The following is a 27118-nucleotide window of genomic DNA, read 5'->3' as shown; positions in this document are numbered from 1 at the left end:
GGACGAAATTTCTTAAAGTAGGGGAGACTGTGACATCTGCCCCGATCCGACCCGACCCAGGTACCCGTTTCTCTGACCCGATCTCTCTTTTATTATTTAATATTTATACTTGTATTTTATTTTTAATAATAATATATATTTCCTGCCCGCCTCTTTCTCCCTCTTTCTTTCCGCCGTCCCCTCCCTCTTCCTTCTCTCTTTCCGCCTTCTCTTCCCTCTTGTCCTTTGGTTCTTTCCGCCTAAGGATGTCTGCAGCTCCACGCGCCAGACTCCTTACATGGAAGCCTGCGTGAAGACATCTTGTTCCTGCGATGCGTGAAGAGAACTCTTCTCGCAGCGCGCTAAGAATGCATGTTCTTCCCGCAATGCGCTAAGAATGTATGTTCTTCCCGCGATGCGCTTAGAATTCTTGTTCTTCACGCAGCACGCTAAGGATTTGTGATTCTTCCCGCAGTGCGCTAAGGATTGTTGTGCCAGCCTTCGCGCTCGCGCACTCAGCCTTCCCGCGCTTAACCCTTGTATCTTCTGTTTAAATCTAGCCGTTTGCTTTTGTGTTGTCTTATCTTCTGTGCTGTTGACCTAACCTATCTAATGTCTGAATAGTTACTTTCGGCGCAGCATGCGTACCAACCCCCATTGGTTGGTAGAAAAAGTGACTGACATTATCTTTTGAGATCTGCTTTTGCCATGCTTGACCAGTACCTTTATCTGAACCGCCCATGCCTGTTACTGTTCCCTGTCAGCTTTATCTTGCCCCCTGCAGCTGCCATATCTTTTGATATCTTTTGCTTTTGGATTCTTATGCTTTTTGATATCTTTTGCTTTTTGATCTTTTCCCCTTTTCTAGGATTGTGTTCCCTAGGGTTTCTCTATAAATAATAGTATTATTTTTCCTAACACATCACACACAAAACACTTAATCTCTCCTGTTCTCTTGCTCCTTGCTCTCTCTGCCGTCTTCCTCTCTGCCTCCGTCTTCCTCCTTGTTCTTCCTGCTTTTCCGGTAATATATATTATATATAATAGTTTACTTATTAATTATGCTAACTTATAATCAAGACTTAAAACAAATCATTAAAACAATAATCTTTAATTATAGGTTAACCTTGCTTGTTTAAGAGTTGATTCTTGCATATCTTACACCGCATCGTTTATCATGTGAGTTATCTCGTATCTAATCCCTTTTTATTTTAAATGCTTTGGGATGTTCATGTGTTCATACAAAACTTGAGTCTTAAACTTGTTTTTGAACTTTAGTCGCGCAGTATCCCATGTGTTGAGGACGTTTACTTGGCTGTTTATTTGTATGTGTGTATCATTAACCGCTTTGTTCGGCCTATTCCGCAGTTCCGTTGGTACCATTAGTTGAACACGGGAGACCTATCGTTTACGGTTTTCTTTGTTTACACTTGCACAGATGTTTTCTCGTTTTTATGCTCAATTGGGAGCATGGATTGAACTATGATCTATGAACTATCTTAGGCTTGATCACAATCTGATTACACCCTTGTTAAACTCTAGACATACACGTGTTGCGCGCAGATTTACTGTGATTATCTATGATTATCTATTAAACTTGATTTCTCACCAACACGCAAGTGTTTGACGTTTATTTTAACACATGTTCAGGTTTGCAGTAGCTGTTTTGGAGCTTGTGGACACGTAGGACGTTTTTACTTTTGGACCTAGAATTAAAATGTATCAAGACAAGTTAATGTTGTTTGAATGTTATAATTTATAATATATTGATTTATGTTTGATTTATGTTCTTTATTTTCCCCGCTGCGCGTGCGCGATAAAATGTGTATTAATAAATATTGACACCAATAGTGTCGCGAGTAATGAAGCAATATGTGGCGCCCCGATGTATAATCCGCCTTTGGTCGGGGTGTTACAGATTGGTATCAGAGCTCGTTGACTTTAGGATAGGTGGTTAGACGTAACGGCCTAGAATACCTAAGAGTCCCTTCTCGCGCATGAGAGAAATCTCATGTTTGCGCGCTTATTGTTAATTACTCGTTATTTATGAATATGCTCACGCTTGCGCAGTATATGATTTTATTCCGCGATATTTCGACTTTTGTTGAATTTCGATTTTTATTGATTTTACTTACATATTCGTTTGTTGGGGTTGAAAATCCGAAAAGTCATGGTGATACATGAATAGTTGATTTTCAATTTCCATTTACGATTATGTTCTGAGGTTGGAGACTTGAAAAGTCATGGTGATACATGAATTGTCAACCTCCAATACTCATTTTCTTGTATGTTTTATATTGAGGATTGAAAAGTCATGGTGATACATGAATCGTCAATCTCCAATACTCGTTTGCTCGTATATTTTAAATCGGGAATTCAGAAAGTCATGGTGATACGTGAATTGTCGGTTCTTGATTCGAATTTGTTACCTTTATTAAGTCTGCATTTAGGATCATTTATTTTACTTTAACTTTTGATAGTATCTAACTCCGTGAAACCAAGCTTTATAAGATTAAAACTTTGCGCTAAAACCAAGATATTAACTAAAATTAAAATTTTTATAGAATGCCTCCGCTATCTCGCCGATTTCAGAGAAGAGAAGCCTCGCGCATGCGTAGACAGCAACGTTCCCAGGAAATGGCCGCCGCAATAGCCCAAGCTTTGAGCCAAAACAATGCTAATACCTCCAGTTATAACATTAAGTCCTTTAATGCGGGTAACCCTCCGAAGTTCACAGGTCTTGAAGGAGCCACCGTGATGCTCCAATGGCTTGAGAAGATTGAAAACACTTTCCTCCATACCCAATGCCCCTCAGAAAGACGAACCCTATATGCTTCCAGTGTCCTGGAATCCAGAGCGCTTACATGGTGGAATGGAGTAGCTCATGCGCGTGGCGCAGAGGCTGCTTCTAGCATGACATGGGAGGAATTCAAGGAAATTCTTACGCGAGAATTCTGCCCTCCCAACGAAGTTAAGCGCCTGGAGGAAGAATTCTGGAACTTGAAGCAATACAGCGGTGAAGCGCGCGAGTACGCGACGCGCTTCCACGAGCTAAGCTTACTGGTCCCTCACCTTGTTACCCCTTCCCGCCGAGCCATCGAGAAATTCCTTGGGGGTCTCCCCATGGAAATTCAAGATTCTGTATGGGCCAGAAACCCAGTTACCCTCTCTGACGCCATCGAATTGGCCGCTGTGCTCAGCGACAACCATGTCAGAGCAGGAACCCTGTTCCTGCGGGGAACTGAGAAGACCAAACCCACCAAGACTGTCCCTGAACCAATAGAAACCAAACCAGAACCCTCAAACCATAACCAGAAACGTAGGCGCAGACAAGCCTATGCGCTTACCAACCCGCCCATTGTCCAACAACCCATTTATCAACCTCCAGTTTACGCGCCTAACCCACTGTCAACCTACCCAGCACCTCCTGTAGTCCACAACTATGCCTTAACCAATCCCGCACTCCCTGCCCCGCCAACTAAGAAACCTTACACAGGAAACCAACCCTTTTGCCCAACCTGTAGACTTCATCACCCACCTCAAGTCCCGTGTCGACAATGTAACCGATGTGGCCGCGTAGGTCACTCCGTTGAGTACTGTAGAACCCCTCCCTCCAATCCGATTGCGCCAACACCACCAGCTTACCCGCAGAACCCACAGCCAACTTACCAAAACCCACGACCCAGATCGTGCTTTAACTGCGGTGATCCAAGTCATTTCCGGAACGCGTGCCCAAGGCTACAAGTTCAGATTACTCAAGCGAATCCGGTGAACCAAATTTCGAACCAAGTGACGCGTGGCCGAGCTTTTAACATAACCGCGCACCAAGCGCAAGCGAATAACGACGTAGTTAATGGTACATTTTTGCTTAACGGATTTTATGCATCTATGCTTTTTGATACAGGCGCCGATCGAAGTTTTATCTCTCGCGCCTTCGAGCAGAAGCTTGCGCGACCGCGCGATGACTTAAAAGAAGATTTTTCAGTTGAATTGGCTAATGGCGAAACTGTTTTAATAAACTCGGTAATTAAAGATTGCACGCTTAACCTTAACGAAAACGATTTTCTGATCGACCTCATCCCTATGCCTCTTGGAAGCTTTGATGTTATCATTGGTATGGACTGGCTCTCGAAGAATCGCGCCGAAGTTATTTGCGCCAAGAAATTGATTCGCATACCTCGAGAAAATGGTGATCTTCATATCTACGGCGAAAAACCCTCCAGTGGTCTTAAACTTATGTCTTGCGCCGAAGCCCAAAGACTCATGCGGAAGAAGTGTATTGCATTTCTAGCCCATGTGGTTAAACCCGATGAAGGAAAGAAGCTTCGCGATATCCCTGTTGTGCGTGATTTTCCTGAAGTTTTTCCTGATGATCTTCCTGGTATCCCTCCCGCTCGTGAAGTCGAGTTTCGTGTTGATCTTGTCCCTGGTGCTTCCCCCGTTGCTAAATCTCCTTACCGTCTTGCACCCGCTGAGATGCAAGAATTGGCCAGCCAACTCCAAGAGTTGACTGCTAAAGGATTCATTCGCCCTAGCTCTTCGCCCTGGGGTGCTCCGGTGTTGTTCGTTAAAAAGAAAGATGGATCGTTTCGCATGTGTATTGATTACCGCGAGTTGAACAAACTCACCATTAAAAACCGGTATCCCTTACCGCGTATTGACGACCTCTTTGATCAACTCCAAGGTGCCTCCTGTTTCTCGAAGATCGATCTCCGTTCTGGTTATCATCAGTTGCGTATCCGCGATGAAGATGTTCCGAAGACTGCTTTTCGTACTCGTTATGGCCATTTTGAATTCTTGGTCATGTCCTTCGGTCTAACCAACGCACCCGCCGTTTTCATGGATCTTATGAATCGGGTGTGTAGGCCTTTCTTGGATAAATTCGTGATCGTGTTTATCGATGATGTTCTGGTGTATTCTAAGACCAAGACCGAGCATGAGCAACATCTCCGATTGGTATTGCAAAAGCTTAGAGCCGAGCAACTCTATGCTAAGCTTTCCAAGTGTGAATTTTGGTCTGATGAAGTACAGTTTCTTGGTCATGTTGTAAACAAGATGGGTATTCATGTCGACCCATCCAAGATTGAAGCAATCAAGAACTGGATTACGCCATCCTCTCCTTCTGAGATCCGTTCCTTTCTGGGCTTAGCTGGTTATTACCGGCGTTTCATTTCGAACTTCTCAAAGATCGCTTTGCCTTTAACAGCTCTGACGCACAAAGGTAAACCGTATATTTGGGGCTCGAAGCAAGAAGAAGCCTTTCTAACGCTCAAGCGTTTGTTGTGTGAAGCTCCTGTTCTTGCGCTACCTGAGGGTAATGATGATTTTGTCGTGTATTGCGATGCATCCAACCAAGGTCTCGGTTGTGTTCTTATGCAACGAGGCAAGGTTATCGCTTACGCATCAAGGCAACTTAAGGTTCATGAAAAGAATTATACAACTCACAACCTCGAGCTTGGTGCAGTTGTTTTTGCCTTGAAGATCTGGAGACACTACCTTTATGGTACTAAGTGTATCCTTTACACTGACCATAAAAGCCTTCAGCATATCTTTGATCAAAAGGAACTTAACATGAGGCAACGCCGATGGAACGAACTCATCAGCGATTACGATTGTGAGATCCGGTATCATCCTGGTAAGGCTAATGTGGTAGCCGATGCGCTCAGCCGAAAACCCTGCCAACTTAACTGTATCTTGCCGCGCACCCAGCTTCACTTCGCGCCGATTCAAAGCAACCTTGAATCGCGTATTCGTGACGCGCAGCGCGAATCCATCAGTAATGGTAACCTTCGCGCCGAGTTAGCGTGTGGCGCGGAAGCACTCTTTGTCCCTAATCTGAGTGGAATTCTCTGCTATCTCAATCGCATCTGGATCCCTTGTGATGAGAATCTTCGCGCTGATATCCTGAGTGAAGCGCACAAATCTCGGTATTCTATTCATCCCGGCGCTGATAAGATGTACAAGGATTTGCGCATAACTTATTGGTGGCCCGGTATGAAAAAGGATATTGCTGTGTTCGTAGCTAAGTGCCTGACTTGTTCTAAAGTTAAAGCTGAACACCAGCGCCCATCTGGTTTGCTCGAACAACCAGAAATTCCTACGTGGAAATGGGAAGGTATAGCGATGGACTTTATTACCAAGTTACCTTTGACAGCAAGCAAACATGATAGCATCTGGGTAATAGTGGATCGATTGACTAAATCTGCTCACTTTCTGCCCATTCGTGAAAACTACCGTGTTGAGCATCTCGCGCAGCTTTATGTCAAGGAAATTGTCTGCCGCCATGGTACTCCTTTGAGCATCATATCCGATCGCGATGGCCGTTTTATATCTCGCTTTTGGAAATCTCTCCAATCTGCGCTAGGAACTCGCTTGGACATGAGTACGGCATATCATCCTCAGACTGACGGTCAGTCTGAGCGAACTATTCAAACTCTTGAGGATATGCTCCGATCTTGTGTTCTTGATTTTGGAGGTAATTGGGATTCACACCTGCCTTTGATCGAGTTTTCTTATAACAACAGCTATCATTCCAGTATCGGTATGGCCCCATTTGAAGCACTTTACGGTCGTAAGTGCCGCTCCCCGATTTGTTGGAGCGAAGTGGGTGAAACTCAAATCACAGGACCCGAACTTGTTCAAGAGACAACCGATAAAATCGCCAAGATCCGTGATCATTTGCTGACTGCCAGAAGCCGACAGAAGAGTTACGCAGATCGTAGGCGAAAGCCTCTCGAATTTCAAGTTGGTGATCTTGTTCTCCTCAAAGTGTCGCCTTGGAAAGGTGTTGTCCGCTTTGGGAAGAAGGGTAAGCTTGCTCCTCGTTATGTTGGTCCATTCAAGATTCTCGCGCGTGTGGGAAAAGTTGCCTACAGACTTGACCTGCCGCTCGCGCTCAGTAATGTGCATCCAACGTTCCATGTTTCCAATCTCAAGAAGTGTTTAGCTGACGAGAACCTTCACATTCCACTTGATGAAGTTCAAGTTGATGAATCCATGCATTTCATTGAGAAGCCTGTTGAGATTATGGATCGCGAGGTTAAGCAAACCAAGCGCAGTCGTATCCCTATCGTGAAAGTTCGCTGGGAGTCCAAGCGCGGAGCCGAGTTTACATGGGAAAGGGAAGATCAAATGAAGATCAAGTACCCGCACCTGTTCTCTGCGCAACCTACTTCGAGATAAATTTCGGGACGAAATTTCTTAAAGTAGGGGAGACTGTGACATCTGCCCCGATCCGACCCGACCCAGGTACCCGTTTCTCTGACCCGATCTCTCTTTTATTATTTAATATTTATACTTGTATTTTATTTTTAATAATAATATATATTTCCTGCCCGCCTCTTTCTCCCTCTTTCTTTCCGCCGTCCCCTCCCTCTTCCTTCTCTCTTTCCGCCTTCTCTTCCCTCTTGTCCTTTGGTTCTTTCCGCCTAAGGATGTCTGCAGCTCCACGCGCCAGACTCCTTACATGGAAGCCTGCGTGAAGACATCTTGTTCCTGCGATGCGTGAAGAGAACTCTTCTCGCAGCGCGCTAAGAATGCATGTTCTTCCCGCAATGCGCTAAGAATGTATGTTCTTCCCGCGATGCGCTTAGAATTCTTGTTCTTCACGCAGCACGCTAAGGATTTGTGATTCTTCCCGCAGTGCGCTAAGGATTGTTGTGCCAGCCTTCGCGCTCGCGCACTCAGCCTTCCCGCGCTTAACCCTTGTATCTTCTGTTTAAATCTAGCCGTTTGCTTTTGTGTTGTCTTATCTTCTGTGCTGTTGACCTAACCTATCTAATGTCTGAATAGTTACTTTCGGCGCAGCATGCGTACCAACCCCCATTGGTTGGTAGAAAAAGTGACTGACATTATCTTTTGAGATCTGCTTTTGCCATGCTTGACCAGTACCTTTATCTGAACCGCCCATGCCTGTTACTGTTCCCTGTCAGCTTTATCTTGCCCCCTGCAGCTGCCATATCTTTTGATATCTTTTGCTTTTGGATTCTTATGCTTTTTGATATCTTTTGCTTTTTGATCTTTTCCCCTTTTCTAGGATTGTGTTCCCTAGGGTTTCTCTATAAATAATAGTATTATTTTTCCTAACACATCACACACAAAACACTTAATCTCTCCTGTTCTCTTGCTCCTTGCTCTCTCTGCCGTCTTCCTCTCTGCCTCCGTCTTCCTCCTTGTTCTTCCTGCTTTTCCGGTAATATATATTATATATAATAGTTTACTTATTAATTATGCTAACTTATAATCAAGACTTAAAACAAATCATTAAAACAATAATCTTTAATTATAGGTTAACCTTGCTTGTTTAAGAGTTGATTCTTGCATATCTTACACCGCATCGTTTATCATGTGAGTTATCTCGTATCTAATCCCTTTTTATTTTAAATGCTTTGGGATGTTCATGTGTTCATACAAAACTTGAGTCTTAAACTTGTTTTTGAACTTTAGTCGCGCAGTATCCCATGTGTTGAGGACGTTTACTTGGCTGTTTATTTGTATGTGTGTATCATTAACCGCTTTGTTCGGCCTATTCCGCAGTTCCGTTGGTACCATTAGTTGAACACGGGAGACCTATCGTTTACGGTTTTCTTTGTTTACACTTGCACAGATGTTTTCTCGTTTTTATGCTCAATTGGGAGCATGGATTGAACTATGATCTATGAACTATCTTAGGCTTGATCACAATCTGATTACACCCTTGTTAAACTCTAGACATACACGTGTTGCGCGCAGATTTACTGTGATTATCTATGATTATCTATTAAACTTGATTTCTCACCAACACGCAAGTGTTTGACGTTTATTTTAACACATGTTCAGGTTTGCAGTAGCTGTTTTGGAGCTTGTGGACACGTAGGACGTTTTTACTTTTGGACCTAGAATTAAAATGTATCAAGACAAGTTAATGTTGTTTGAATGTTATAATTTATAATATATTGATTTATGTTTGATTTATGTTCTTTATTTTCCCCGCTGCGCGTGCGCGATAAAATGTGTATTAATAAATATTGACACCAATAGTGTCGCGAGTAATGAAGCAATATGTGGCGCCCCGATGTATAATCCGCCTTTGGTCGGGGTGTTACAGTGGCAGCCGCCGAGGTCGCCGTTGTGGTCGCCGCCGCGGTCGCCGCCTCGTAGGCAGCAGCAGTAACCGCCGGCTCTGTGAAGGATGCTGTAAAAATCGCACTCACAGCCGGCGGTGACGTCATCTCAGCTGGAACAGTCTGCTCAGAGGGAGCAACTGAACCAGCGGTAGCAGGCGCAGGCACCTGGGTCGACGCCTCAGGTAGGCTGACCAAGCCTACCGTCATTGGCGGAAGGGTACTCCCCTGCGCTTCACCCCGGAATGCGTCAACATCCACGCCTGCACAAAGAAGAAAGTGTTAGATAAATTTATGAAGTAATAAATCTGCAAAGACATTATGATTGTACTTACGGGTTTTCTTGACCCTGAACGTACGGACGGGCGGGGAGGAACCCGATGGAGCCGGCCTTTTGGTACCGGTCACCGTCGTCTTCGTTGGTTCTCCGGAGGTAACGGTCGTTGCCTCCGGAGCAGTGGTCTCCTCACCACCGGGGTTCCCCGCCACCTCTTCACTATCTGACTCCGAGTCAGATAGAACCACCGGACCAGCCGTGGAGGCCTTCTCCTTCCCTTTCCCGCCGGCAGCAGCTTTCTTCTTCCGCACCAGTGGAGGAGCATCTGAGGATTCCTCAGAAGAAGACAGGTCAAGAATTCCAACAGCGGGTACAGCATTAAGGGGTTGAGGAAAGAATATCGCCTTACCTGGCCGCCGGTGGCTCAGGATCTCGTGGCCCAGCGGATAGACCTCCACAAAACGATCCGCCGTTTGCTCCAGGATGGGCAACTCGCCCTCGTCCAGAGCACGAGTACCCATCCGCGCGGGACCGTCGGTTTCCCGCGGGAACAGAAGCGACTCCAAATTATTTCCCTCTGAAAGAAAAGAAACAGTTAGAAGACAAACTTGTATCAAAAAGAAAGACAAGACATACCATAGGGAATAGAGTTCAAACCGTATTCGAGAAGGATGGGAACCTGAGACGCATCTTTCCACACCCGGCTCATCCCTAACATGACCATCCCGGACTCCGCAAACCGGTAAACCGGAGATTGGATCCGGGATATCTTCGAAAACCATTCCGCCTCCTGGTAGTTGGGGGCGTGAAGGCTCGGTATCGCTTGGCCATTTTTAAACTTCATGGCAAGGGGGATGGCGCGGGCAGAAATGTAGAAGAATTCCTGCTTCCACGCGCGAAGACTGCGCTCGGTGTCGCAAATCTTCAGACCCTTAATACGGGTCGTCAAGGTGTACCACCCCTGGATGCACCTCCAGGTATAGAAGGTCATCAGGTGGTCCACATGGGGCTCGATGCCCAAAATCCGGCACACCCACTCAAAATGGCGAATCTTGGCGATCGCCATGGGGTGCAGCTCGGTCAAATGAACACCGTGCCTCTCAAGGACACGGTAAACAAATTTTGTCAACGGGAATCTAAGATTCCCATAGACAAAAAATGCAGCATAAACCCCGATCTTGCCTCTGGGGGCATCATACACGGTCTGGTGGGATTCAGGAAACTCAGGCTCGAGATGATCGAGCATGAACTTCCTGACAACATACCGGTACTGATCGCCGGGCAGAGCACACTGGCACTCGCCAGCAGTACCCCTGTCGTCAGCTATAGCTTCAGCATCACGAGAAGACATCTTGCAGAGAAAGAAGAGAACGATTTCGAGAGAATGCTCGATTGAATAAAGGAGTATTCGCCGGAAATCGCCTTAAAGATGAAGAGAAGAGTGAAAAGTGTGAATTGTAAGTAACCCTCTCCCCCTTTATATAGTAATCGCAATTAATGCGGTGAAATTAATGCGGAGGAGAGAGAAATCGAATGTGCAATGAAACTATGACACGTGGCAAAAAGCAAGCTGGCAACAGCTGTTGAGAAGACGTGTGCCAGTAATTTCGCGGCCACGCGCCCGAAAAATCGCGCCCACGCGCCTGAAAAAGCGACTGGAATGACCATGTTCTGTCACGTCACCATAACTTCCTGCACGTCCTGACACAGTCAGAAGAAACCGTCGCACGACGTTTCGGAGGTTTGGACTGTTCTGATCTTTTCACCAACTCTTCGAATTTCAAAATTCAAAATTTGAAAATATTAAAAAGTAAGCGGGAAAATACCCCTTACCCCTTGGCAAGCAAGTAACCGTAAGACGGATGCGGGTACAGTGTAAAGGCAAAACCCTTCACATACCTAGCACCCGCAGGGAATTGAAGCCAAATAAACCTTGGCAAACAAGTAACCGTAAGACGGATGCGGGTACAGTGTTAAGGCAAAACCCTTCACATACCTAGCACCCGCGGGGAATTGAAGCCAAGTACCTCGGCAACCAAGTAACTATAAGACGGGTGCGGGTACAGTGTAAAGGCAAAACCCTTCACATACCTAGCACCCGCAGGGAATTGACGCCAGGAATACCTTGGAAGTAAAGTAACCGTAAGACGAGCGCAGGTACAGTGTTAAGGCAAAACCCTTCACATACCTAGCGCTCCGCTGGGAATTGAAACCAAGAAGGATCTTCTGGGCAATGCTTGCGGAAACGGAAATAACATCCCCGCATAGCGGGAACGTCGAGAACTACGTTGTTTGAAGCTCCAGGATGGAATTGGTGGTCTTAACATAATTGATCACTATGTTCAAAACTACCAAAACCTCATGGAAAATACATACAACTGGGACTCAATGCTCCTGACTTGCGAGGAGGTTACAGACCTACCCGCATCATACCCAAAGACCAAGCAGGAAACTCGGGCATTTCTGCAAGTGACAAGGACTTCCGCGGAAAGAATCCCCATGGAAAACCTTACAAAACCCTTTTCAAAACCCTTTGCTCAAGTCCAAAAGTTCACCTCACTTTATTAAACACTCATGAGAAGAACATTGGACTGGGGGGACTTGAAGAGGTAGGTCCCAGCAGAGCCCAGTTGGACCCGCAAGACTCACCTTAAACAGGGACGTCTGCGCAGAGACCAACTGGATCCGCAGGACCAACCATGCTCAGAGACGTGACGTCCTTACGCGCAGTACGCAAGCTGGTCCCGCAGGAAATGCCTCCCAATGGTGAAGGACTCCGCCTGTCCCCGCAGCCTCGGATACAAGCCATTAGGGAAGGCCACCCGCGCAGCATGGCTACACGCACAAGGCACTTAGCTCTCGATCATTCAGTGTCACCTGAAGGAATGAGCCAAGCCGGGAGCAATCCCGCACAGAGGCGGGAGGGGGAATACTCCCGCCCAAATAAGCCAGTCCGTATACTGAAGGATCTTTTACTGTACCTGACGAGGTATGGGCGAAAGATCTGATCAGAGATACGACAGCTCACTGATACAGTATGGCGAGCAGCATGCTCCTGTACTGTATCACTATTAGCCGCTGCCTACTCACCAACTACTGCCATACCACGTGCGTAGCCGTCAGTTGGTGGAACAGGAATAGTGTACAGCAGGCCTGGTCGCTATCAGCCGCTACCTACCCACCAACTACCAGCAGGGCACGTGCGTAGGCTACTGTTGGTGGAACAGGAACACTGTTGCAGCCGGCCATACCTCTTTGGAAACCTACCTTCGGCTATAAATACCACAAATGGTATGACCATCTCATCTTATCATACCTTACTACATTATCATCATATTATACCTGATATCTGCTCTAGCAATCTCTTAATATACTTTTATATTTAAAGAGCAATCTAGTCTGATTCTCACGCCGGAGGGTGGTCACAAGGAGGAACCCCCCCCTTCTCAGTGACGAGCTCACGGTGTCTGTTTTGCAGGTTATCAGAAGAACCATCTTCCAAGGGTCTAACCCCTCGTGGGAAACATCTCTCCAACCCCCAGGTTACCAGTAATCTGTCCGGGGTCCGGTTAGTGTTTCTTCAGTCATGTCATGCCATTGAAATTTACTCACGTGCATCAATTTAATGGAGCAATTGGATGACAGTTAGCTTAAAGAACGAAAATCAAATAAACATAGCATGGATGACACCGCCTAAAAGTAAACATTTCAAATGACCTTATTCGTAAATCATGTATGTTTAAAGGACCTTATAGAAAATATTTCAAAGTGCGTGTAAAAAGAATACCATCTAATCTTCATCCACAACAAAATGGGAAATGGTAATAACTTCACATAGAAACACAAGTAGTTATCTAATTCTATGTTTCGACAATGGGGTGTGGAACTATGAATTATGAAATGAAGATACTTTGTTGATGCGAGGTCTAAGTTGATAGAGGTGCACAAAAAACCCGTACCCGGAACCGAACCCAAAAAGAATACCCAGAACCGACTTTTTTTATACCCGGGTATTCTATACCGAAACCGGAACCGACCCTACCCGTAGGGTATGGATAGGGTATGCATTTGGAGGTCAATACCCGTACCCGGAACCGTACCCGATTTATAACCGTAAATACCTGGACCCGGTCATACCCTATACCCGATACCCGGTTATACCCGATACCCGATACCAATTTTCTAATACCCGAAATAGTACATGAGTTTTTATAGTATATTTTTATGTTTACTTCACAACTTTTATATTTAAGCTTTTGTGAAATGCATATTACTAATTAAATAATTTGTAATTAAGTGGATTTATGGTTTTTGTAATATCGTTTAACTATTTTTATACATTACAAAGCAAATTTAAATTTTTAAACAAATTAAAAATAGTATAATAAAATTACAAATTCAAAACCGGGTATTAATACCCGGTTCCAATACCCGAACCCGATCATACCCTACCCGGGTACATAGGGTTGAGTTTTTCTCCTCAATATCCTACCCGAACCCTACCCGATTTCTCTCAATACCCGATTTTCCAATACCCGATCATACCCGAAACCGGTTCCATACCCGAACCCGGTTATTAGAAAAAACCCAATTTATGCACCTCTATAAGTTGGACCTAACGCATGAGCTAGCATTAAAAAAGGCTTGGCCCATTGGGCTTGATTCAACACACATCCTCTCGAGTAGAGGTGAAAAAAATAAACCGGACCCCAAAAAAAACCCGGATACAGTTTTTTTATACCATATATTTAATACTTGAACCCGTATCTAACCCTACCCTACCCATAGTGTACATATATGGTATGTATTTTAGTACCAAGACCCGTACCCGAACCGGCCCCAATTTGAACCTGGTAATACCCAAAAATCGGAACTGGTTTTGTACCCAGAACCGGGTTTTTCCTGTACCCGAAACCAGGTTTTTCAAATATCCGATCTATACCCAAATAATACATGAAAATACCCCTAAAAGTACAACCTTTTAAAAAATTCAATCTATAACCGAAATATACTCGGGAAAAAACCCAAAAATAAGGTTTTTTTAATACCCGGAAATAGAGTATTCAAATACACAGTTTTAGAATACACGGTTTTATATCCGACCCGAACCCGACACATAGGGTATGATTTTTAGAGGCAGTACCCGAACCCGACCCCGACCTGGATGTTGCCAATACTTAATTTTCCAATACTCGGTCATACCTGAACTCGGTTCAATACTCGGAACCGAGTATTTGAAGAACCCGATTTATGCACATGTACTTTCAAGTCTCAAACCAATTGATGCGTGAATCCTTACTTTTACTTGAGATAATTTTGATATGGATTAGTGATCTATGTGCTTTTGGTACTTCTACTTCAATTTGTTTTCTAATACGTACTTTAAAAATAATTTAGGTTGTTAAATGATGGATTGTGTTCTTGTGGGAGTTTCATATTATATTTTCTGTGTTTGAGGTGCTACATCTTTCAAAATAAATGATTTTGATCATTTTGAGTTCATCACGGTTGCAATACTTCCTATGCTAAGGATTAATGGCATGAAACGTCCTTTTTGTTAAGTTGCAACTATAATATAAAATTCGCCCCTATTCGGCTTCTTATATAAAATATACAATATGTGAACCCTAGTCTGTGTCCGAGTTGATGCATAGAGAGAGAGAGAGAGAGAGAGAGACCAGGGTTAACCTTGGAGAAGGACAGAGTTGTTGACGGTCCTAGCCCAATCTCTCAGGGTAGTCGGTAATTTTTTAAAGATTATATAAATATATATTAAAATTTAAATGTGTATTTAAAAAGAACCAACAATCATAGCTCAGTTTAAAGCATATTTATAAAAGAACTAGTTTTTATCCCCCGTATTACGGGGGTTGTTTTATATTGTTTGTTCTAATATTTATTTATTTTTTTAATTTATATTTTTTTATTGTATGAAAGTTAATAATATACTTATGGTTTGATGAGAACCAAGACCCGTTTATTTTTTTTACTATCAAACTGGTTTTTTAATTTAAAATATATATATATATATATATATATATATATCTTTTTTAAAATAAATAAGATATTATTTTTTATTATATCCTATTTTATTGGATTTTTACATAAATAATTTGGTGAGAATAATTTTTAATTTAATGAGATGTTATAACCCGTTTAAGGAATATCAGGGTTTGGTAAGACCCGTACCCATGAATTCGGGTCAAATGCATGAGAAGCCTCCATTTAAAAATCAAGCAAATCTGGTGACTCCAAAAAAAGGGGAAACGACCACATCGCGACACGTAGGATTTTTATGTCTTCATTTATATATATTATAGATAATACGCATTTAAGCTCATGTTACCAGCCATTTACTCAATTTAGTCCATTAAAAATTATAAACCCAAATAAAAAACTTTAAAACTTAGAAGTCATGTTTCACTCATCCTTGACCCAAGGATTCTTAACGATTTTTAGGGACGACCCGACAAGAAAAGTCTGAGATTCTAACGGAATTCTGGATAAGTTATACAAGAAAAAAGAGAGAGTCAGAGAGGATAGAAAAATTCTAGCCCGAACCCATATGGACTCGAAAATATATTAATAGTTTTTAGACAAAGTGTAATAGGGTGTAAATTTTTGTGATAAATAAATTTGAACTGCGATATAATGAACATGTAAATAAATTTCTGGTATTTTAAAAACTTGAAGCAGACAAATAAAACTATAAAATTGACGGAATTAGGAAATTTTTAATTGGATTAAAAAGTTTTACACTTATATTTTTATGTGTTGTCTATATTTTTATATATTTGTTCATATATAATTTATATAAAATAAATTAAAAATATTCGAGCCTAACCGAACCGAGCGGACCTTTGCTCGTTGATTGGTTCGTTTACAAATCGAACCAAGTAGAGCGACTCGTTTACAATCAAGCGAAAAACAAGCGAACATTTTTCGAACAATATCCAGACAAGCGACGAACAATTTAAATGGGCCTAATTTTAGAGACACTTAAAAAGGAAAGTTTATGTGACTTCACTCTTTTAACTAGCTTATGTAATTTACTTTAGAAAAGTAAATCTTATACTTCACTCTTTTAACAAACTTAATCCCAAATCATATCCCTTCCACCACCACTTCTTCCTTAAACCTTAAGCATCATTACTTAACAAGAAGTCAACCCATCTCCATTCTCCACTCCAACACAAGTACACAACTAACAAACAAGTCAACTTAAAGGAAAGTTTATGTAATTTACTAAAGTTAAAAAGTAAATCTTATACTTTACTTTAACTAACTCAATCCCAAATCATATCCCTTCAGCCACCACCACTTGTTCCTTAAACCTTAAGACCACTCGTATTAGCAAACCATTTTTTATTTGTTACACTATTTGAAAAAAAATAAAATTAAAAAATCAAAACATTGGAGTAAACGGTTTGTCCCAACAAACTAGTTTGTAAACCCTCACATGATCACATGTCAACTTTTCTTTGGATATATATATATATATTTTTAATTTATTTTCTTTTTTTATTTAACGCTAATTAGTTTTAACTATAATATTGTTTTCTTCTAATAACTTTTGATAATTAAGTTTTTTAAAATATCTGAAAACATAGCCTTATTACAAACAAAGCTCATAAAAAAATATATATTTTTCAATATAAAATAAATATGAAGTATTTATTATTATTTTAAATATTTTTAAATTAAAATATTGTTTTTTAAATAAAGTTATTATTTTTTATATTTATAGTAACTTTAAATAAAAACAACAATTACATATTATATTTATATAAAAAAATAGTGTAGCTTGGGTTGCAAATGAGTGAGAAAAGTTTGGTTTGGTTGGGTAGATAAAAGAGAGAGAAATTAATTTTATAATAAAGATTGAATTGAGTTAGTTTGTGAATGAGGATGATTTAACAAGTCAACTCACCTCCATTATCCACTCCAACACAGGTACAAAATCAGTCAAACCCAAACCAAAACTGATCAAAACCTAAACCATAACCGATCATACCTTGGTCAAGATACCAATTTTAACACGAACCAAAACATATTATAAACCGGTTTTGACTTTCGTTAACCAAATCAGACCCAACCCGTTTCAACCCACACCGGTTTAAGTTTCAAACCGATTTATGCACCTCTCCCATCAACCACCACTTGTTACTTAACAAGTCAACTCATCTTCAAATCTCCAATCCACTAACACAAATACAAGTACACAACCAACAAACAACAACAACAATGGATCTCAACAAACACCACCTAGTCCCATCATCCTATATTCAGTTCGGTCAAAACCCGAACCCGAACCAAAATCAAAACCTATCAAAATCCGAACCAAAACCGAAACATATCAAAACCCGATCCATAACCAATCGTAAACCTGATCAAGATACCAGTTTCAAGTTTTAACCCGAACCAAAACATATCATAAACCGATTTTGACCTTTCTTTACCAAACCAAACCAGTTTCAACCCAAACCTTTTTATTCACCTCTACCTTCAAGTCTTCAACCACCACTTGTTACTTAAACAAGTCAACTCACCTCCAAATCTCCAATCCAACTAACACAAACACAAGTACACAACCAACAAACAACAACAATGGATCTTAACAGCAACCTCTTCATCACCTTCATCACACTCCTATGTATCTCAACCACCACCACCAATTCCCATTCTACCCCTCCCAACCACCCCCCAACTCCACTGGCAACTCTCCGACATGTCCTTATTCCTCCACTTCGGTCCCAACACCTTCACCGACTCCGAATGGGGCTCCGGTCACACCGACCCAAACCTCTTCAACCCGACCCTACTAAACGCATCCCAATGGGTATCCGTTGCCACTCAAACCGGGTTCTCTCGGGTGGTCATTACAGCAAAACACCATGATGGGTTTTGCCTGTGGCCGTCTGAGTACACGGAGTACAGTGTCAGGTCCAGTTTGTGGAGGAATGGGACCGGGGATGTTGTCGGGGAGCTTGCGAATGCCGCGAAAGCCGCCCGGGTTGGTTTCGGGGTGTATCTTTCGCCGTGGGATAGACATGAAGGGGTGTATGGGAAGACATTGGAGTATAATGAGTATTATATGGGACAAATGACTGAATTGCTTACAAGGTAATTAATTGTAGTTAAATAAAACCGATGGGTATGGTTAAGTGAATATGAGTAAGTGACCGTTCGGTTATGGTTACGGTAAATGTGTATCCGGTAACTGGTGATTGACTTTGACTGAAACCGAACCTTGTATGTTTATGTTTTTTTTTTTCAAATTTTATATCCGTTATTTTCAGCTTCGAACATTTAAATTTATGCTGCAACTGTCTATATAATGATTGGGTTAATCAGTTAATCAGTTCAGGTTAATCACTTTCGGGTTATTCGGGTTTTTTTCTTAATAGAAATCATGCACCCAAATAAGTTACAATGCATATGGTATAAATGTATAATTTAACTTAACTTGATGTATATTAAATAATATGCATCAGATGTGAAATAAAAACAGTACCTGATCTTTGGTTCAAACCTAGGAAATAAAAACGTATTAACTAAGCAGTTAATGCGGAAAAATATCGGATATCGGTCGGGAGGACAGATATCTTAGATATTGTTGGGATATTGGTAATTTAAATATCATGTAAAATTCATATGTATATATATATATATATATAGCAATTTAACACTGATAATTCAGTATACTCTCCCACCATTAACAAATTAACCTTTTGCAACTTGCAAGTTGCAAAACACTAACAATCGTAGCAAGTAGGAACTGATTAAGACTTTGAACATTAAAAAATGATAATTAAGACTTAAAACACTGATATCGGGAGTATCGGTGATATATCAATCAAATATCGGTCAATATCGCCATTCTTATCGGTACTAGGAATCCAACACATTTACCGGCCCAAATAAGATTTAGGTTAATTAGGTTTTTTGTTATAGGAATCCTACCCGTATACCGATCAGTTTCAGGGTATTTGGTTTCGGGTCAGGGTAATTGGTATTCGGGTTCACTCAAGTATATGGTATAATGTAACTAAACTTGATGTTTATATACATTTATAAATATTCTTATATATTTGGAGAAAACCTTAACGAGCCTAAGCTTGATTCAAGCTCGTGTGCAGTGCTTAAACGAGCCGAAGCTAGGCTCTGCAGTGTGTAACAAATACATAGAAGTCCAAAAGATTTATAATTTAAAAATAAACTAGGCTTGTTAAAGCTTGACGAGCCTAAACGATCTTTCCATACAAGGCTCAAGCTCGGGCTCGGGCTCGATAACTAAACTAGCTTTATTTTAGTCTCTGCTCGCTTCGAGCTTTTTATTGATCTGATATCTAGTAGCTCACGAGCGGCTCGGCTTGTTTGCACCACTAAGATATTATGTATTATTAATCGACTATATATAAGTCATAGCTTATAGTCATAATAAATCATAACTAATATATATTATCTAATACTAATTATACAGTAATTAAATGTGACAGATATGGTAACATAAATGAAGTATGGCTAGATGGTGCAAAAGGTGAAGGAGAAAAAGACATGCAATATTATTTCAACAACTGGTTTAGTCTAATCCACCAGCTGCAACCGGGCGCGGTCATATTCTCGGACGCGGGCCCGGACGTCAGATGGGTCGGTGACGAGGGCGGTTACGCAAGCACAACTTGCTGGTCACTTTTCAACTGCAGCAATGCCGCTATCGGCAACACATCCACCAGTTACTCGCTAGGCGGAGACCCGCTAGGACACGACTGGGTCCCGCCCGAATGTGACGTGTCGATCCGACCCGGATGGTTTTGGCACCCGTCCGAGCAGCCTAAATCCGCCACCGAGCTTCTCGAGTTGTATTATAATTCGGTGGGGAGAAACTGTCTTTTACTACTAAACGTGCCTCCGAATTCCTCGGGTTTGATATCGGAAGAAGATGTTAAAGTTCTCCAAGAGTTTTCTAACTTAAGAAAATCGATTTTTGGTAATAATATCGCGAAAACCGCGAACGTGTCGGCTAGTAGCACGCGCGGTGGTAATAACGAGACGCGGTTCGCGTCTAGGTTGGTTTTAGAAGATGGTATTTTTACTTACTGGGCTCCTGGTAAGAACCTGTCTCGTTGGGAAATATATCTCAATTTTAAAAATTTTACGAGTTTTAACGTTGTACAAATACAAGAACCGATTCAAATGGGGCAGCGGATTATTAAGTTTCATGTTGATGTTGTGAACGAAGACGGTGAATGGTGTAACGTCGTTAGTGGGACCACGGTTGGGTACCGGAGGCTGCTACGGTTCGAAATGGTGAAAACACAGGCCCTACAGCTTGTTATTGACCAGTCTCGGGCTGACCCGTTGGTCGCTTATTTGGGAGTTCATGTTGACACGGTTTCTATGACCATAAAAAGTAACACGAGCTCGGTTTCTGATGGCAGTCAAGTTCTGCATCAAGTTGTTTATAATCAAACTCGTGTTTCTTCGGTATAGGCTCGTTTATTTTTAATATTGGTTTCGTTTTGGTTATGATATTACGCGATAAAAATTTGTGATTCATAGTTGATGAAGGTAAAAAAATGAGTGTTGAATATTGATAATGAAGAATATTTAAACATGTTGTAAAGTGATAAAATGCTTGTTCATGAATAAAATTTTATAACAGTAAGTGGTAAAATGTTAAATAATTACCAAAGCTATGGTTTTTGGTTCTGATAATGCAAGCATTGGCTGCAATAATATTATGTTGAAGAACATAATTAATGTTATGTTGGAGCCATTACAAGAATAAAATGTGAATGTGTGAGGATGTTACATTTTTCTTTAATATAATTAATATAAACTAGCAAGTATTGTGTACATTTCTAGCATGTTATTGTACATGTGTATGTTGGGTTGTGTTAAATATACACCCTATTAATAATTTTACCGAAAAATGTACCATCATTTCTCTACTAAATCAGTCACATCATCTCTCTACTTAAGTCATAATTTAAACCATCAACTTACCTCGACATTTTTCCACCTCTACAAGTCTCCAAGCAAATTGAATTTATACTAGCTCTGAAAACGAACACAAAAGACCGCGATGATGAAAGGCAAATGTTAGACCGTGCGTAGTGGGACACTTCACCCACCCAAAAAATCCTCCATAGCCCCTTGGGCGCTATGGGCTGTTTTGAGGTGGGGGGTGCCTCCAACAAAGCGTCGAAAGGGAGGAAGATAATTGGCTGTTGCTTTATTAGTTTTTATTTTAATTATAAAATAATAATGAGGTAAAGATTTGAATGAGCTTCATCCACTACACCACTTCGTTGTAAAACGTCCCTATAGTGACGTGGCGTCACATGACGCAAAACGCCTTTCATATTGGCTCTATCCACTACACATGGTGTTAGACTGTTAGATATACAACATAAATGAAATAGAATCTGAACTAGTAAAAGTAAAAAATATTATTTCACCAAAATAAGGACGAGTCGTGATAATAATCAGAAGAGAACAATATGAACTCTGGAAAGTGAAATATGCAAAAGTTGTACGACAAAGACTGAAATTTATAATATTTTATGTAAAATAAACGTGAAATTTAGCTACAATATAAACGTTAATTATAAATGTGGTATTGGTTTTTAATACCTACAACTTTCACTAATTGGACGATAACATTCCCAATTAAATAATAATAATAAAAACAACATAAATTGTTATGTTACACTTTTTGGGGTTTGGTTGATTGTAGAATAAGAGGGTGAGAAGCGTCAGCCGAGTTGAAGTGACTGAGTCAGTCACGAAACTCAGCGAGTGGAGTTGGTACGTAACCAACCACATGACGTAAAACGCCTCCCATATGCGCTCTATTCACTACACATGGTGTTAGATATACAACATCAATGAAATAGAATCTGAACTGGTAAAAGTAAAAAATATTAAAGCACTAAAATAAGGTATTTTGGTAAAAATAAAAAATATTTGCGATGAATACAACATTAATGAAATAGAATCTGAACTGGTAAAAGTAAAAAATATTAAAGCACTAAAATAAGGTATTTTGGTAAAAATAAAAAATATTTGCGGTGAACGTGGATCGAACACGTGACCTTCAGATCTTCAGTCTGACGCTCTCCCAACTGAGCTATCCCCGCTTTATATTTATTAACTTTTGATAAATTAAAATAAATTATAACTCTCAGCCATAGAAACTAGACCTTCATAGTTTATTATATCACCAACAATATATACAAACAATAAAAACAAATCATTCTTTAAAATCTTTCTTTTACTATGTATAAATTATAAACACTCCAAACTCATGTCTAATTACAAGTAAAACAACAAACATTTAAACAATTAAAAGTTAAAATTCTTTTTGTGTTCAATCCTTTAATTTCTTTTCAATTATGAAAATTTGTGCATCCTATATTTGCTTAGTAAGTTTTCCAGCAGTCCATAGTTGCAACATTTGTAACGCAACAACCGGTTGATCCATTGGAACCATATGTCCCGCGTTATGAACCTTAAGAAACGTTAGCGGTCCATAACTCTTCATAACTCCAGCTTCTTTCCCACCAACCACAAACGAAACATTTGAAGCCGTGACAAATCTTTTCTTACCCGACCACACCATCGCGTCAACCCATCTCGCATTTCCTACAAATTTCAAATATTTGTTAAACAAAAATGACATAATATCATTTATGTACATTGATTAATTAGTACCTAGCCAATTGCATATAAGATCATATTCTCCCGCGTATACAAGCAACTTAATCCCTTGCTCCAAAAGCTCGGGAATCCCAACTTCAAGATCTCTCATCCAATCATTTAACATCGCTTGGTTTACTGTATCGCTACACGATACAAAATCTATGTTGTTTGGTACACCTAGCGCTGTTTTCACCGACAACTGACTTAGAAAATTTTCCATTTTCGAGAAATCATAACATAAACTCCCCTGGCATTGCTTCCTAATATCATAATACTACAAATACATAATAAGAAAACATTTAGTTAACATTTTTAGTAATTATTAATATAGTTTAATTTTTCGTACGTTTATATTGCCCGCGATGTCCAATATATCCTGGAAAATTTGCTGACAAACATCCAATGCTTGTATGCATGTTGTTGTACCAGATGTACCTAGAGACACAATAAATGTACAAATGATTATTATACCAAGTCTAGCAAAATTAATATAGAAAAGAAGTGAAAATAGTTTGATATATATGTTTAGTTAATAGTTACCACATTGTTTAGTTGCCTCTTCACAATCCGGGATTTTCCGGTTAATTTGGGTGTAGAAATCAACTTATTAGCCAAAGCAAAATCGGTGTAAGATTTATACTGGATTCCAGGATCTGTAATCCCGTTTCCGATTCCAAAACCCTTCAAGTTTATATGAATCCCTTCTTTGTTCTTGTTTCCTTGATTAACTCGAGCAGCAAAGGCTGGAATGTAATGTCCGGCGTATGATTCTCAGTTATGTAAAAGTCGTTGTTGACATAATCGGGGTGTACCTTAAAGAATGCCTAAATGATACGAAGTTGATCCATGAGTTAGCATAATGTACTTGGACTGGTTAAACAAAGGAAAATAATGTAGAAAATACCCTAACAATATTATTAAAAAAAGTAACTTGGGTTATGAGTGGAGTTACGGTCCTACAAGCAGTGGACGGATAGGTATTGACATACCGGATCATGTGACAAATGTCATAGGCGTTTTTGTCTAGCTTTAGAACCAAATTTTATCATTTTCTAATCATTATTTTCTTGTGTAAAAATGTGTAAATTTTTTTAATTTACGCGTTAATTTATGTTTTAATTCCAATAATTTGATTGTCAATTTTCATTTTTGAAGATTTGATGATATATTTCAAATTTAAAAAATTCTCTCTCTCTATCTCTCTCTCTCTCTCTGCGTCATTAAGTTCATGTAAAGTGTACAAGATTTAAATCAACAACGATATAATGGCGTTGCTAAGAACACAAAAGATTTTTCGACATACACTAGGATAAACTAATGAAATAAAGAATTTAGTTAGCCACAAACCTGCAAGAAGAAGTAAAGATCATTGCTGACACCAGTTTCATCATGGCGCATGTCTACATCGCTAGAACTATAACTAAAGCCAGTTCCCGTCGGTTGATCAACGAATATCAAGTTATAAACCTATAAAAAAAACTAGCTAGTGAGCGTCACTAATACATTTAAACATTAATAACTTGTAACATAATAAAATTTTGTTTTAGCCATATGAACCTTATCCCAGCCATAATCATTCCAGACAAGAGACAAGTTGTTGGTAAGCTTAAAGGGTCCATTTTCATAGAAAAGAGCCAATTCACTACTGCATCCTGGTCCTCCAGTTAGCCATATGACCACAGGGTCAGCTTTGGACTTTCTTGATTCAAAGAAAAAATAGAACATTCTACACAACAAAGTACATGTTCAACATTTATCAGTTTAAGTACTTATAAATTATAATCCAATCAAATATGAAAATTTAAAATGTTTAAATATACCAAAGAAATAAGATGAGACTCACAATTTCATGATAAATGAAACTTTATTATGACCAGGAGACAAAAGGTAGTAGCCATAATTGTTACTTTTCTATCTTTTAAACATGAATAACTTTTATATAATTCATTAAATTTTTTTTTTAAAATATACTATTAAGTTAAGCATTTTAACCTATATTAATTTGAGTGTTAATAAACTAGTGCGTACAATGATGGTTCATTAATGATTTACACGGTGTGTCTTACTTAAGTGGCCGACTAGGCCCTATTAACCCTATATGTCTATGATACCTGAATTTTACGATTTAGTCTGACACAGTTACTCTCATCCCATAATACATGTGTTGTTCACGATAAGATATTAACATTTATTAGAGTAAGCGCCCCTTATGTGTGTAGGAGAAGGTTATGCGCAAATATAGTGTTTTTTACGCGAACATGAAAAACAAAACAAATCATTCATTATTTTCAATTTTAAAAAACTTTATAATACAAAAAATGTTTATTTATAGAACCTGTATGTGTATGCATATTTTCTTGTGAAAAACATACATATAAACTAACTAGTTTAATGGCTCCTTTTATGTATATAACATCGACATTTGTATATATGTAATTATATATATATATATATATATATATATATAATGTAATTATTTGTATGTATGTATGTGGTGTGTGTGATTATATTTCATCAAGTCAATCTAATTTTGTAGAAGACTTGAACTAATACGTCCTACAAGTATGAATATTTGAACTTTTCAAAGATACCAAATATCAAACTATCAATCCATTACACACTCCAAAGTCCAATAATTAATTATTATCTTAAGAGATTATGAAATATAAAAGCTACCAATCAAATAATAAAGCACTATATTCCCACCCAATATTCCTAACTTTTTCTCAATCATCAAGATATTTTCAAGGATATGTTTTTCTTCCCAAAGTTTGAATCTTTATTCTTTACATAATACTCATAATCTAAAAGTGATTAATTAGTGTCATTTTTGTAACATAAAAGTATACTTAAAATATAAACTTATTATGCTAAAAGTCTAAACTAGTGAATACATACCGGGCATCAACAGTATGTTCAATGTGATAATATCCAGCATGTTGAGCAAGATCATGAACGGTGGCACCCGAGTCACCAAGAACCGATAGAGATAACCTTTTTTCGACAATCCCAGATTGTGTAACTTTGAGTTCTTGATCAAAATATGAATTAGAATGATTGTAGGACTTAACAATATTAACATCAAGATTTGGATGCAAGTTGAGGTCTTTGATGAGTTGGTAGCCGGTTTTTCTCAAAGATCTCGAATGATGAATCGAAGATGGAATGGTTCGTGCCGACGAACATGGAATGAAAACTAGAATAAGGGGAATGAGATAGAGAATATGAGGAGTAGCCATGGTTGTGGAGATAGAAGAAAATAAGTCGTTTTTGAGTGATGTGTGGGGGCATGATGTATACTTATATAGTTATATATATGGTGTTTGATTATGTGTTGTGTTTCTTGACGTGTGAAAAGGTCTTTTTCCACACACATCACACATGGTGTGTTGTGTTTATGTGAGAAGAGATTGGAAATTTAGATGTGATTATTTTCGTTTTTTATCTCAAAGGTTTAACTCTTTCTTCATCTAGTTTTCTTATAACGAGTTGCGAACACATAATTTCTTTTCAGGGTAATTCTGGGGGGCTTAACAAAATTTCATGGAGGCCGATTGAGATTTTTAGATATAAATAACACTATATAACTTTTGTTTAATCCCAAAGGTTTGATAATGTGTTGTGTTTATTGACATGTGAAAATTAAGGGTCTTTTTTCACACACATGGTAATATGGTATGTTGTGTTTGTGTGTGTGAGAGAGAGAGAGAGAGATTGTAAATGTAGATGTTGATTATTTCCATTTTTTATCTGAAAGGCTAAACTCTTTCTTCATCTTATTTTCTTACAAAATTCTTTGTAGTAACGAATTATGGACCTATAATTTCTTTTCAGTGCAATTGGGGAATAAAATTTTATGGGGGCGATTAAGATATTTAGGTATAAATGACAATATATTTTTCTTATGGAGGACAATTGCCTTCCACTCTTCATGTATAGGTATCTCGTTCAGGGCCAACCCGTATGTGTATAAAGTTAAAGCTAGTGTTTGATTATGTGTTGTGTTTCTAGACGTGTGTAAAGGTCTTTTTCCACACATGGTGTATTGTGTTTG

At 39.7% G+C, this 27118-nt stretch overlaps 1 non-coding gene and 2 pseudogenes across 3 annotated transcripts; 1 reads left to right on the top strand and 2 right to left on the bottom strand.

The window, feature by feature from the left end:
• The first annotated feature begins 17949 nt into the window (after nt 1-17949).
• Nucleotides 17950-20914, top strand: LOC143556973 (alpha-L-fucosidase 1-like; annotated as a pseudogene). The gene is made up of 2 exons (XR_013139483.1): nt 17950-18480; nt 19857-20914. The product of XR_013139483.1 is annotated as an alpha-L-fucosidase 1-like (transcript).
• Nucleotides 20915-22429: 1515 nt separating this feature from the next.
• Nucleotides 22430-22502, bottom strand: TRNAF-GAA (transfer RNA phenylalanine (anticodon GAA)). Its single transcript has one exon. It is a non-coding gene; the product is annotated as a tRNA-Phe (tRNA).
• Nucleotides 22503-22597: 95 nt separating this feature from the next.
• LOC143556971 (serine carboxypeptidase-like) lies at nt 22598-26445 on the bottom strand (annotated as a pseudogene). The gene is made up of 7 exons (XR_013139481.1): nt 25963-26445; nt 24622-24790; nt 24412-24531; nt 23605-23888; nt 23411-23499; nt 23077-23338; nt 22598-23007 (listed from the first exon to the last, which is right to left on the bottom strand). The product of XR_013139481.1 is annotated as a serine carboxypeptidase-like (transcript).
• Nucleotides 26446-27118: the final 673 nt, after the last annotated feature.

This window comes from Bidens hawaiensis, unplaced genomic scaffold (genome assembly GCF_021521415.1).
Source record: "Bidens hawaiensis isolate Kalapana, Puna unplaced genomic scaffold, B.hawaiensis_p1.1 tig00018764_1, whole genome shotgun sequence".
In the NCBI taxonomy this organism is placed as follows: domain Eukaryota; kingdom Viridiplantae; phylum Streptophyta; class Magnoliopsida; order Asterales; family Asteraceae; genus Bidens; species Bidens hawaiensis.
This window is presented reverse-complemented; position numbering and strand designations above follow the sequence as displayed.